The sequence below is a fragment of the Canis lupus genome, chromosome 1 (assembly GCF_011100685.1).
Source record: "Canis lupus familiaris isolate Mischka breed German Shepherd chromosome 1, alternate assembly UU_Cfam_GSD_1.0, whole genome shotgun sequence".
Taxonomy (NCBI): Eukaryota; Metazoa; Chordata; class Mammalia; order Carnivora; family Canidae; genus Canis; species Canis lupus.
The window spans coordinates 98,719,488-98,731,631 of record NC_049222.1 but is presented as its reverse complement, the minus strand read 5'-3'; the positions used below and the strand labels follow the sequence as shown (position 1 = coordinate 98,731,631).

At 45.4% G+C, this 12,144-nt stretch overlaps 1 protein-coding gene and 1 non-coding gene across 3 annotated transcripts in view; both read left to right on the top strand.

Annotated features, from left to right (window-relative positions):
- The first annotated feature begins 1,567 nt into the window (after window positions 1-1,567).
- Window positions 1,568-1,671, top strand: LOC119869891. Its single transcript, XR_005354880.1, has one exon. It is a non-coding gene; the product is annotated as a U6 spliceosomal RNA (small nuclear RNA).
- A 4,682-nt stretch (window positions 1,672-6,353) lies between these two features.
- Window positions 6,354-12,144, top strand: part of PTPDC1 (protein tyrosine phosphatase domain containing 1) — a 59,237-nt gene continuing 53,446 nt past the window's right edge. The window contains exon 1 of one of the 2 annotated variants that reach the window (XM_038527367.1): window positions 6,354-6,417. The gene's annotated coding sequence lies outside the window, so the exon portion shown is untranslated. The remainder of the gene's footprint in view (window positions 6,418-12,144) is intronic. The other variant, XM_038527368.1, reaches the window with a different exon arrangement.

Below are 12,144 nucleotides of genomic sequence, written 5' to 3'. Positions count from 1 at the left end.
GTCCTCCTGATTGGTCATGTTGATTTGTTTGTGTTGTCAGCCCTGTCACTCAGCCTGTCCTCTGACATCATGTTATTACAGTACAAGTGACACACTTGCATAAAAATTTCAGGAAAAAGTGGATGTTCCTGGAAACAAAATTACTCAGAGGCCACATGTTAAAGACATTCCACTGGGCTAATTTATTCTGTTTCCCAAAGATCTGCAGCCATGAGTGACTCATCTTTAAAATAGCTCTAGAGGGATGCCTAGGTAGCTCAGTAGTTGAGCATCTGCCTTCAGCTCAGGGCGTGATCCCAGGGTCCTGGGATCGAGTCCCGCATCGGGCTCCCTACAGGGAGCCTGCTTCTCCTCCTTCTGCCTGTGTCTCTGCCTCTCTCTGTCTCTCATTTATAAATAAGTAACCTCTAAAAATAAATAAATAAATAAAATAGCTCTGGAGTTGTGCATCTAGAATAACTCAAGGAAAAAAAAAAAAAAACAACCCTTGTCATGATCCTCACTGAAGCATCAGTCTTATAGCACAATCATTCCAGAACAATGAAAACTGAAGACGTAAGATGAAACCATAAGAATTTTACAATCATGCTGTGTGAACATTTTTACACTTCTGAGGGTGGAAGAGATATTTCTAAGCATGACATCAACGGCAAAAAGCATTAATAAAATGACTAACAAAATTAAAGCTTAAAACTTTTATATGACCAATGATTTCCCAAAATAGTGACATAAATTGGGAAAAACACTTGCAACCCACAAGGGGTACTTAAGAAACAAAGTGCTTTCACAATTGCAAAGCCAGCAAGTCATTTAAGGATAATTTACAAAATAATGTCCAATAAGCCTAAACATATTCAACCTCACCAATCAAAGAAATACAAATGAGGGACACCTGGGTGGCTCAGCGGCTGAGCCTCTGCCTTTGGCTCAGAGCATGATCCTGGGGTCCTGGGATAGAGTCCCGCATCAGGCTTCCTGCATGGAGCCTGCTTCTCCCTCTGCCTATGTCTCTGCCTCTCTCTGTGTGTCTCTCATGAATAAATACATAAAATCTTTAAAAAAAATACAAATGAAAACAATGAGATATAATTTTTTACCATTACATTGGCAGAGCTTAAATTCATGCATGATGCCAGTGTTGGCAAGTATGTGCACCAATCCACACTCTCACACATTCTTTGTAGAAGTGTAATGGGATTAATTTTCTGGATGGCTGTTTTCTAAATATAAAGAAGCTTTTCTTATTTTTTTTTAAGATTTTATTTTTAAGTAATCTGCACACGCTATGTGGGGCTCAAATTTACAACATGGAGGTCAAGAGTCGGGTGCTCCAATGACTGGGCCAGCCAGGTGCCCCTAGCTGTAAAAATATTTTAAGTGTGTATTGTTTGGCCCGGCAGTTCCACTTCTAGGCATTACACTAAGGAAAGAACAGGAGCTCACAAAGTGAGTTGTAGCTTTGTTTATAATTAAGAAAAATTTTAACCTAATACCTCTAGAGGAGAGTTAAATTATGTCACATTCACACAATGGAATATTATGCTTCCACTGAAATGATAATGATTCTGTGCTCGATTTGGCAGCACATACCCACAAACTGGAAGGACACAGAGATCAACATGGTTCCCTCTCAAGGGTGACATGCATATTCATGATGTGTGCCCTGTTTTTTTTTTTTTAAGCTACACCTGTGGTAAACGTGGCATAATGGACAGGGCTGTCGAACCACTGTGTTGTACACCTGAAACTGATGTAACATTGTGAAGCAACTCCATTTTTTTTAAAGTAAAAAAAATAAAGGTAGGCCTTGGATAGTAAAAATAATTTTTAAAATGATGAATCTTTGTCCTTTGTTGGCTTCAAGAAGCTGCTGTGTGGTGAGACAGTGTAGGAAGGACCACGTCGTGAGAACTGAGGGCAGCTTCAGAGCTGCGAACAGCACACTGCTGACCTCAGCAAAGAAAGTGAATTTCCTGCAGCTGCACTGAGGCCAATGCAGCCAGTAACTCAGTGGAGGAGCTTGGAAGCAGGTTGTTCCTCATCAAGTTTTTGATGAGGCTGCCACCCTGTCTAACACCTCAGTTACAGCCTGGCTGCGAAAACCATGAGATCATAAATATGTGTTGTCTTCAGCTGCACAGTGTGTGCTGGTTTGTTGTTGTTTTTTTTTAAAAACACATTTATTCAGTGTCATGATCAGACTATTACATTTAGCCATCAACAGCATGGGTGCAACAAAAAAAAATCGACATTAAAACGCTTTGTTGGAATGCTTTACACTTTCCACAAAATAGAAACTAAAATAACCTGTTATACAATTAGTCACAAATACAGTCCTCAAGGTTTTTGCCCATACATGAGTATTGTCTAAAATATGTCTTCTTTGTAGCAGCTAGGCCCTGCCACCACTGTGCTTGGCTGAGTTCACAAATCCATTGTAACCTGTACCTTCCCTGTCACTTCTCTGGCTCTCCTCTCCTGCTAAGCTTTGTTTCCTGGCAGAAATTAAAACCTTCTGCCACAGTGCCGGTGGCTCAGCAGTTTAGCACTGCCTTCAGCCCAGGGCCTGATCCTGGAGACCCGGGATTGAGTCCCACGTCAGATTCCCTGCATGGAGCCTGCTTGTGTCTCTGCCTCTCTGTCTGTGTGTGTGTGTGTGTGTGTGTGTGTGTGTCTCATGAATAAATAAATAAAATCTTCTGCCACTGCCATAGCTGCTGCTGCTGCTGCTGCTGGAACTGCCATAGCCACCTTGGTTTTGTGGTTTGGCAAAATATTGGCCTCCACCACCATAGGAGCCAGAGCTTCTGCCTCCAAAATTTCCTCCTTTCATGGCTCCAAAATTTGAGGATTGATTGTTGTAATTGCCAAAATTGTTGTAGCTTCTGCCACCTCCAAAGTTGCTTCCACTAGCACCGCCATAGCCGCCTCCACCTCCTCCGTTGTTATAGCTGTCATAGCTGCCACTCCCACCATAGCCACTGCCCTGGTTTCCATAACCCTGTCCACCACTCCCATAGCCTCTGCTTCCTCCAGAGTAACCAGGGCCACCTCCTCTATAACCACCATCATTACCAAATCCGTTACAGCCATCCCCACTGCCACTGTATCCACCACCATCTCAACTGCCACCGAAGCCACCTTTGACCACTGAGGTTCCCTCCACAACCAAAGTTTTCATTCCCACCAAAACCACCTCCACAACCACCACCAAAGTTTCCAGAACAACTTTGGCCTCTTTGGCTGGATGAAGCACTAGCCATCTCTTGCTTCAATAGGGCTTTCCTCACTTCACAGTTGTGGCCATTCACAGTATGGTATTTTTGAATGACAATCTTGTCTACAGAGTCATGGGCATCAAATGTTACAAAAGCAAAACTTCTCTTATTGCCACTGCCTCGGTCAGTCATGATCTCAATCACTTCAATTTTCCCATAGTGTTCAAAATAATCTCTTAGATGATGTTGTTCAGTGTCTTCTTTAATGCCACCAACAAAAATCTTTTTCACAGTTAAGTGGGCACCAGGTCTTTGAGAATCTTCTCTTGAGACAGCCTTCTTCAGTTCCACAACTCTTTCATCCACCTTGTGTGGCCTTACATTCATGGCTGCATCCACGTCCTCCACAGTGGCATATGTGAGAAACTCAAAGCCTCTGGAGCACTTGGTGTTTGGATCTCTCATTACCACACAGTCTGTAAGCATTCCCCATTTCATTCATTAAGTGGTCTATGGATATGGTTAAACATGAATCCCGTCTTATATTAAGAAATAAAATGAAAGAAATTGCAGTCAGAGCTTTTGCACTGCTAAGAATAGCTCATATTAAATGGAGAAAATTGCATTATGGCTATTTCAAACACAGTTGCAACGGTGATAAGGAAACAAAATCACAACTGGGATGACTGCTATGCCGGACAACTTACTCTGCCTGAAAGAGGACATTGGAGCTAGGCTAACAGGCCACATGCTTCAATACAAGCCCACAGCCTGTTCAGGAGTGATTATCCATTTATCTTCACTGCACTGGATGGAAGCAGTGAGTAGACTATATACTTGAGAAGAACATAACTGGAAATGATGCCATCAAGTAAACCATTTTAATATTAAGCAAAGAATGTGGAAGGTTGAAAATATGACTTAAAGATTCTTATTTGTATCAGAATTTTCTCATTAATGCTGTAACTCATTGGCCAGGCTACTGAATTAGTCCAATCAATCATTAGTTTTTAGAGATTTGAGTGGAAAGAAAAAATAGGTAGGAATTAAAATAAATGGAAATGCTAAAAAAAGAAAAACCCTATCATCTTAATGTAATCTAATTTGCAACTTTTTTATGCCCTAAGAAAAAACATTACTTAGAAGGTGTCACCAGCAACATAGTATCACATATCAAAAATAAGTTAAAGATTTTCCTTGCAAGTGGCTCTAACTTAAGAGCAAAGCTGTGTTTTCCTTCCATACCACCCACGGTGTCCTCTTATCTCAACATTATTGCTCTTTATCATGAGCCCATCATAGGGCTCCCTTGTTCCAAAGTTAATACCAATTTGTCTAGGCAGGGTTTCCTGTAGCAGGAATAATTAAGAAGCTTCCCTGATGGATCACCTAAGTCATTTTTAGGTAAACAGAGCAGTCACTAGACAGATGAGAACTGACATTTCCATCCACATTAGTTTGAAAGGTATTCCGTATGTGATAGGCTTCTCACAATGATACTTGTACCCCAGGGTAGCAGCAAAAGGAGAGAAAGTACGTGTTAGCACGTCAGTTCTAATTGACTCTCAGCGTTAGAAAATGCATCTACACTAAAATCCACAACTTTATCCACTAGGAAAGAAGGATTCGGACTCATGGGAATACATTTAGTTGATAACTAAGCCTCTGATCAATTTTTCTTCCCTTATCAATATTTTGACTAGAAAGCGCTATACTTAGCTTGTCTTCTCCAGTTTGTTTTCAAGACCCCCATTCTGTTATCACTTCTTGGGGTCCTGACAACCCCCCTCCTTCTTCCTTGCCTCCCCTCCAGGGTGAATGTGTTTCCACACCATCCAGGGTTACCCTCTCCTGTGCTCTTTTCTCCCCACAGACCTGTAGGGGCTCCCTACAGGCAGAGCAGTGTCTAATTTTCCTCAGTAATGGCGGATGCTTGGTGCAGCAACAAGCATTGGAGAGCCATTTAAACCAGTCCTGGTGCTTATTAATAAACCCTAGTAGGGGTACTCTTCTCCCTTGGACAGTGCTGAGGAATAGCAAGTTCAACCTTTTTCACCTCACTTTCGGACTCCACTATTTATTTAACATGTTCTTTTGCATTGTCTCGACACGACAATATTCTTACATTGGTTTATTATGAGGCCTGCTTCCTGAGCTACAGAAGAGTAGCCTTGTCTTGTTATTTCCTCCACCCCCCCCCCCTTTTTTTTTTTAAGATTTTATTTATTTATTTGGGAGAGCAAGCGAGAAAGCACGAGCAGGGGGAGGGGCCTAGGCAGAGGGAGAAGCAGGCTCCCCAGGGTGGGGGGAGCAGGAAGCCCCATGCAGAGCTGGTTCCCAGGACCAGGGATTATGACCGGAGCAGGCCCACCGAGCCACCAGGCGCCTCGTCATCTCGCTAATTCGCGTCATCCGTAGGTCAGGGCGGCCTCCGTTGACTTAGCACAGTTACATTCCTTGGCCCAAGCGCTGGCGACAGTGCCTAGCAGCCGATCCCCCATCGCTTGCTGGATCTCCAAGCCCTAAGCACCCTGCACGTGCCCGCCTTTCTGTGCACCGTGGGGTTGCTGAGAACTCGGCAAGGGGATGCCTGTGAAGCCCTGGCTCAGGGTCAGGCAGAGCGTGTAGGTAGCTCCGCACACCGCGGGCACCGTCCCCCTCCTTCCTGGAGGGAGAGCTCAACCGGGTATCTCCCGGCCCGGGACGTGCTAGGTCCGTAAGGGTGGGAGGGACTGCAGGCCGGGTCCCCGCGTCCCCAGCTGACCCCGCCCCCCAGGAGGGAGAGGGCAGCCTCGGGCATCGGCGCGGGCCCCGGGGTTCGGGCTCTGACCAGGTCCGCGCGCCGGGCAGCAGGTGCGGGAGCCACGCCGGGGCCAGGGGGAGCGCGGGCGTCGGGGCGGGACGGCCTGCGCGCGGGGACGGCGGGACCCGGGAGCCCCCGGCCGAGCCCCCACCGCCCCGCCGCCCGCCGCCCGCCGCCCGCCGCCTCCCGGGCCGCCTCGGGCCGCCATTGGCTGGCGCGCATCACGTGCGGCAGTGCGCGGCGGTGATTGGCGCGCGGCGCGGGGGGCGGGGCGGCGGCGCGGCCCTGGAGCGGCCTCAGCCGGCGACCCGGCGGCCCTGGCAGGCGCAGGCTGTTGCGGTGCGCGCGAGGGGCGCGGCGGGGCGTGCGGCTGCGGGAGCGACCTCGGCGAGCGCGGTGAGTGCGGCGGGGCGCGGCGGGGCGCGGCGGCGCGGGGGCCAGTCGGGCCTGGCAGGTCTCCGGACAGGCGGGGGTCGGCGCCGTGCGGTCCAAGCCGCATCCCGGTGCGGCGGCCGCGGGGGCGGGGGGAAGCGCGTGGGAGGCCGGGCGGGGGTCGTTCCGCTGTCTGCGCCGGGGAAGCTGAGGCTGGGGTGGAAACCTGAGCCGGAGCCCCCTGCGCGCTACCCCGCCGCCCGCTTGCCCGCCCCTAGTGCGGAGGCCCTCGGGTGCGCGTCCCTCCTGGTGCAAGAGACCGCAGGTGTGGATCCCTCCAGGTGCAGGGGCCCCATGTGCGTGCCCCTCCAGGTGCAGAGGCCCCAGCTTCGGGTCCCTCCAGCTCTGGGGATCTCCAGGTGCGAGAGCCCTCAGGTGTGTGGATCCCTCCAGGTGCAGGGGCCCCAGGTACGTGTCCCTCCAGCTCTGGTGTGGGGGGGGGGGGGTCTCCAGCTGCTGATCCTCAGGTGCGAGAGCCCTCAGGTGTGTGGGTCCCTCCAGATGCAGGGACCCGGCTGCAGGTCCGTCCCAGGTGTGGGTCCTCCCAGGTGCGGGGGTCCCTCAGCTGCCGGTCCTCCGGTGCTGCACCCCTCCCCAGGTCTGGCAGGGACGCCGCTGCTGGCCCTGCGGAGCTCCTGAATGGGCGCACCTGCTGGGAAAGTGCTCACAGGTTGGCTTTGCCCTGTCGTCCTCCCCTCCCGTCCCGTCTGGGGAGCGCTCCCTTCCACGCTTCTCCGAGCCTCGGGAACTCCGGGCCCAAGGCAGTTCCTTTAGAGTTAATATTAGACCGCAGCGCGCCGCGGACGGGGTCCAGGACTCCGTCCACCTCAACCTGCCAGCCGGGCGGTTACGTGCACGGCCCGCCTGTGCCTCTGCTGTAATGAACGGTCTCCCCGGTGTGGGTGTGGATCTTACACTTTTCGGGGTCACAGCAGTTAGGAGAGGCTTCCGAGAGGGATGGGGCTTGCGCGTCAAAATTCCACTCGGAAATCTGGAAATTATCCTGAGGACAAACCTGAAATCACAGTTCTCTTAAAAGCACATCTCAACCTTTTTGCAAACTAAAAATGCCTTAGAATCTGAAGATTTTCTCTAGCTTTAAGCAGTATAGCGGGTGTGAAAGTGTACACATTGGGATGTTTCTTTTCTGGTGACTTTATCTGTTCTTTCTCCCATCACTGCAGCCTCACCAAGAGATACATGTAATTATTTAGTTTATTCGTGTATTTCCTTTCCCAAAACGTATGTAAGTCGAATAATCAAAACATTTTTTTTTGCAAATGTTAACTGTATCATTTAATGCACTTAATGTGTTGTTACTGAAAAAAATACATATTTTTTTGTGGTTCCTGTGAAGGCAGCATTGGGGAGAGGAAATAATGTGGGTTTTGGTTTAAGGAAGAACTGGTGTTCTCATCCCAATTCCAACACTTTCTTGACCTTGGGCCACGGACTTTCTGGCTGATTGTCACTTTGCTCATGTTGAAGACAGCGATGGTGCCTCCAGAGGGTTTTATCTGAGACAGTGGATAGAAGGCCTTGGTAGAGTACTAAGCACAGCTGTTTTTCTACTGTTCTCTTTCTCCTTCACTGTTTTTTTTTTTTTCCTTCACTGTTTTTAGAGCAGATTTGTGAGCTCCAATCCTGCTATAATATTCAGGGTCATTTTCATTTCCAAAAAGGATGCAGTTTACTTTTGAGAATCTACTCTGTGCAAGGCATTAAAAAATCCATAAAAATAAGAATGAGCCACCTTTTAAATTTTTTGAGAACTCGGAGAACCTGGACTATTTAGCTCCTAATCATGCTTTCCTTTCTGTGACTAAAATCATCCATTTGTTAACTTAGTATTTGTGAATGGTTTTTAGTATCAGGCTTTATGTTAGGTGAAGGGGATATACCAGTGAGAAAGGCAGACAGCATCCCTGATCTTACAGAAATTATATAGGAAAAAAAAAGCAATCAGCAAATAAAACAAGATAATTACAGATTATGATAAATGCTTGAACAATGAAACTATAAAGTCTCTGAATGTTAACATGATGAAGAAATGTGTTTCTGAGTTTATAAAAAATAGTGGTTGGAACATTCTCTTAAACTCTTAAGTCTCATTTAACCTTATGAAAAGTATATTGTGTCAGAAAAAGGAAACTTCAGGAAAATAAAAGAACACAGTTAAAGATTTCACAGGCCTGAAATACCTTTTACAGTTGATCTAAGAGATGTAACTTATGTTGGTTCCATAAAAATGTCAAGGCTTCCATAGTTCTTTGGCTTAATTTTTAAGAGGTTGTAATCATTTTTTTTTTTTCTTGGAAATCATTCCCTTTAATGGCGATTAGAATGGACAACCTAGTTTGGTAGAAAATTGTGGCCCCAAAAATCTGTCTCTGTGATCTCTGAAATTATTTTTTAAAAGATTTATTTCAGAGAGAGAGCATGTGAGCAGGAGGAGGGGCAGACTCCTCACTGAGCACAGAGTCCCACTCCCAGTTCTGTCTCACAAACCTGAGACCACAACCCGATGATCACCACCTGAGACAAAACCAAGAGACGCTTAACCGACCGAACCACCCAGGTGCCTCTCCATGGTCTCTAATTTATTGATCCTTAAGCTCATGAGAATTTTAACACAAACAATGAGTATGGACTGACCATTAAACAAGTGTCTGAGGGATGCCTGTGTGGCTCAGCGGTTGGGCATCTGCCTTTGGCTCAGGTCGTGATCCTGGGGTCCTGGGATCAAGTCCTGCATTCGGCTCCCTGAGAAGAGCCTGCTTCTCGCTCTGCTTATGTCTCTGCCTCTTTCTCTGTGTCTCTCATGAATAAATAAATAAAATCTTTTTTAAAAAAATAGGTGTCAGGGAGCAACTAGCCCAGGAACCTTAGACATAATGTATAAGTTACCCATTTTTATGTTTCTGGTTGACCAAACAGTGATCAATCCAATCACAGCAAATTAAACAAATTGGATTTTTAAGGAAAATTTTGCAAATAACTAGTTTGCAATGATGAGAATTTGAAATTTCCCAACTACTTACACTTGCATGAAAAAATAATAGGGTTTCTGCTTATTATTTTCTCAGTTTGTTATTAGTCACATTTTCTGGGCTATATCTAGGTAAGTATTTGGACATGACTTTTTTGTCATGGTTTACAACCTAACATTTGTCCTCTTGGGTGGTAAATCTGTTTTTTAAGTTTATTTATTCACGAGAGACCCAGAGAGAGGGGCAGAGATAGAGGCAGAGGGAGAAGCAGGCTCCCTGCAGGTGAGCTCAGAACCCTGGGATCACGACCGTAGCCAAAGGCAGATTCTCCACTACTGAGCCACCCAGGTGCCCCTTGGGTGGTAAATCTTATTATTTTAGTCCAAAACCTTTTGAATGGCAGGTCTCACCACAGGGCCATTGCCTAGCCTCATTGTAGCAGCTAAGAAAGAGCACTCCTGCTCCTCTTTCCTTCTGTGTGAGTGTGAACACAATCTCTCTCTGGTCAAACCTTCCTGTCTGGATACTGTCTTGATTTTAGCATAGAAGGTGGCCACTGCAGGTGGAGCTTGGCTGGGAGAAAGCCCACTGCTAGTTCCTTGAGGAAACAAAATCACTAACTTGATTAGTGATCACTAATACCTTGGTCTTGCAGCCATTTCTATTCACTGCAGTCCAAGCAGCACCATCTTTTCTGCATGGTTGATCTCATAGTTTGTGCTTTTCAACCCTTCAAGAGAAAAGATGTCTGGCCCTATATATAAACTCAGGACTTTATTTCATCAATAATTTTTTTTAAGATTTTATTTATTCATGAGAGACACACAGAGAGAGGCAGAGACACAGGAAGAGGGAGAAGCAGGCTCCATGCAGGGAGCCCGACGTGGGACTTGAACCCAGGACTCTAGGATCACACCCTGGGCTGAAGGCGGTGCTAAACCACTGAGCCACCTGGGCTGCCCTCATCAATAATTTTTGAGCCCTTACTATGTGCCAGGCATTGTAATGCTTTAAATGGATCTGTTTTGATGGATCAGTGGTAAATTCTTGTATAAGAAGGGCCACATGGGGATCCCTGGGTGGCTCGGTGGTTTAATGCCTGCCTTCAGCCCAGGGCGTGATCATGGAGTCCCGGGATGGAAAACAACATCAGGCTCCCTGCATGGGGCCTGCTTCTCCCTCTGTCCCTCTGCCTGTGTCTCTGCCTCTCTCTCTCTCTCTCTCTCTGTCTCTCTCTGTCTCATGAATTTAAAAAATATATATATATTAAAAAAAAAAAGGGCCATGTGATCTTAGCTCCTCACAGAAACATGTTCTTATTTAGAATCGTGCCTTTCCACAGTCAATCCTGATGCATTACCTTTATAGTTTATAAAGACTAAATCAACTCTACGTGGAAAAATATCAGAGATTTTATATTTTCTCCTTTTTACTATACTAAATTAAAAAAAAATTTTTTTAATTGTCTTTTAGGAATTAAATTGCTCAGTAGTTTGGTGTCGTGATGGTGTTTTTATTTTATTCTCATCCTGGTACTTTTTTATAAGAAGTTTGCATATAGCATATAGGGTTTTTTTTTTTAATTACATATTTTCCCTTAAAGGTAATAAGTACTTAGTGTCAAATTTAGAAAGTATTGATAATCAGAAAATAAAACACACCCTGTTAATATTTTGATATATATTCTTCTAATCTTTTGTCTAAATACATATTTTATTTATATATTTCTTTTATAAAAGATTGTACTCTGCATTCTATTTTATAGCTTCTATTTTTTTCTAGTTATATGATAAATAAATATACTTTTTGCTCAGGTGATTCTGATTCTTTTTAAATGGGTGTTTTATTGCTAGAATAGGGACCAGAAAAATCCATTTATTAAATTACAGGATAAATTTAGAAACCCAAGTCACCAGTCCAAGAACAAACTCCAGTTCTCTGTTGCTTTCCTTCCCAATTGTGGCTTCCACCCGCACTGCAAGGGCTGTGTCCGAGAGCCTCTGAAGGAAGGTTACCCAAGCAGTTGCCCATCGGTAATACTGTGGGTTCTCTTCAAACCTTGTCAGCCAGTCCTTAGAATTTTTATCTTTTACTTAATTTCCTGGAGGCAAAGCATGGATAGTAGACTCGGGAGGATTTGGGGTTAGTACCAGAAAGTAAAATCACAGGCTGAAGTTTTTTCTCAGAATTGTAGGGAAAGGGGAGGTAGCTGACTAAAAATGTATTTAGCGTTGAGTAATAAATATTTGAGTTTAAAAAAAAAATTTTAAGCATTTTATTTATTTATTCATGAGACACACACACACACACACACACACACACACACACACACACACAGGCAGAGACACAGGCAGAAGGAGAAGAAGGCTCTACGTGGGGAGCCTGATGTGGGACTCAATCCCAGGTCTCCAGGACCAGGCCCTGGGCTGAAGGTGGCGCTAAACCGCTGAGCCACCCAGGCTGCTCAGTTTAAAATTTTTGTATTCCAAAGAAAGTGGCCCCAGTTTTTAAATTCCACTAAGCCTTTTGTATAGTACCTCAGACTTTCTAGGAATTTTGTTGTGTTATCATTGATGTGTAAATATATTTGACTATTAAACTATGGCTGTTTTGAAATATATGATAGTTTTGTCTTCATCCACAGTGAGAAATTATATATAAAAGACTCAGGCCACAAATTAAATTTATAACAGACATTAAG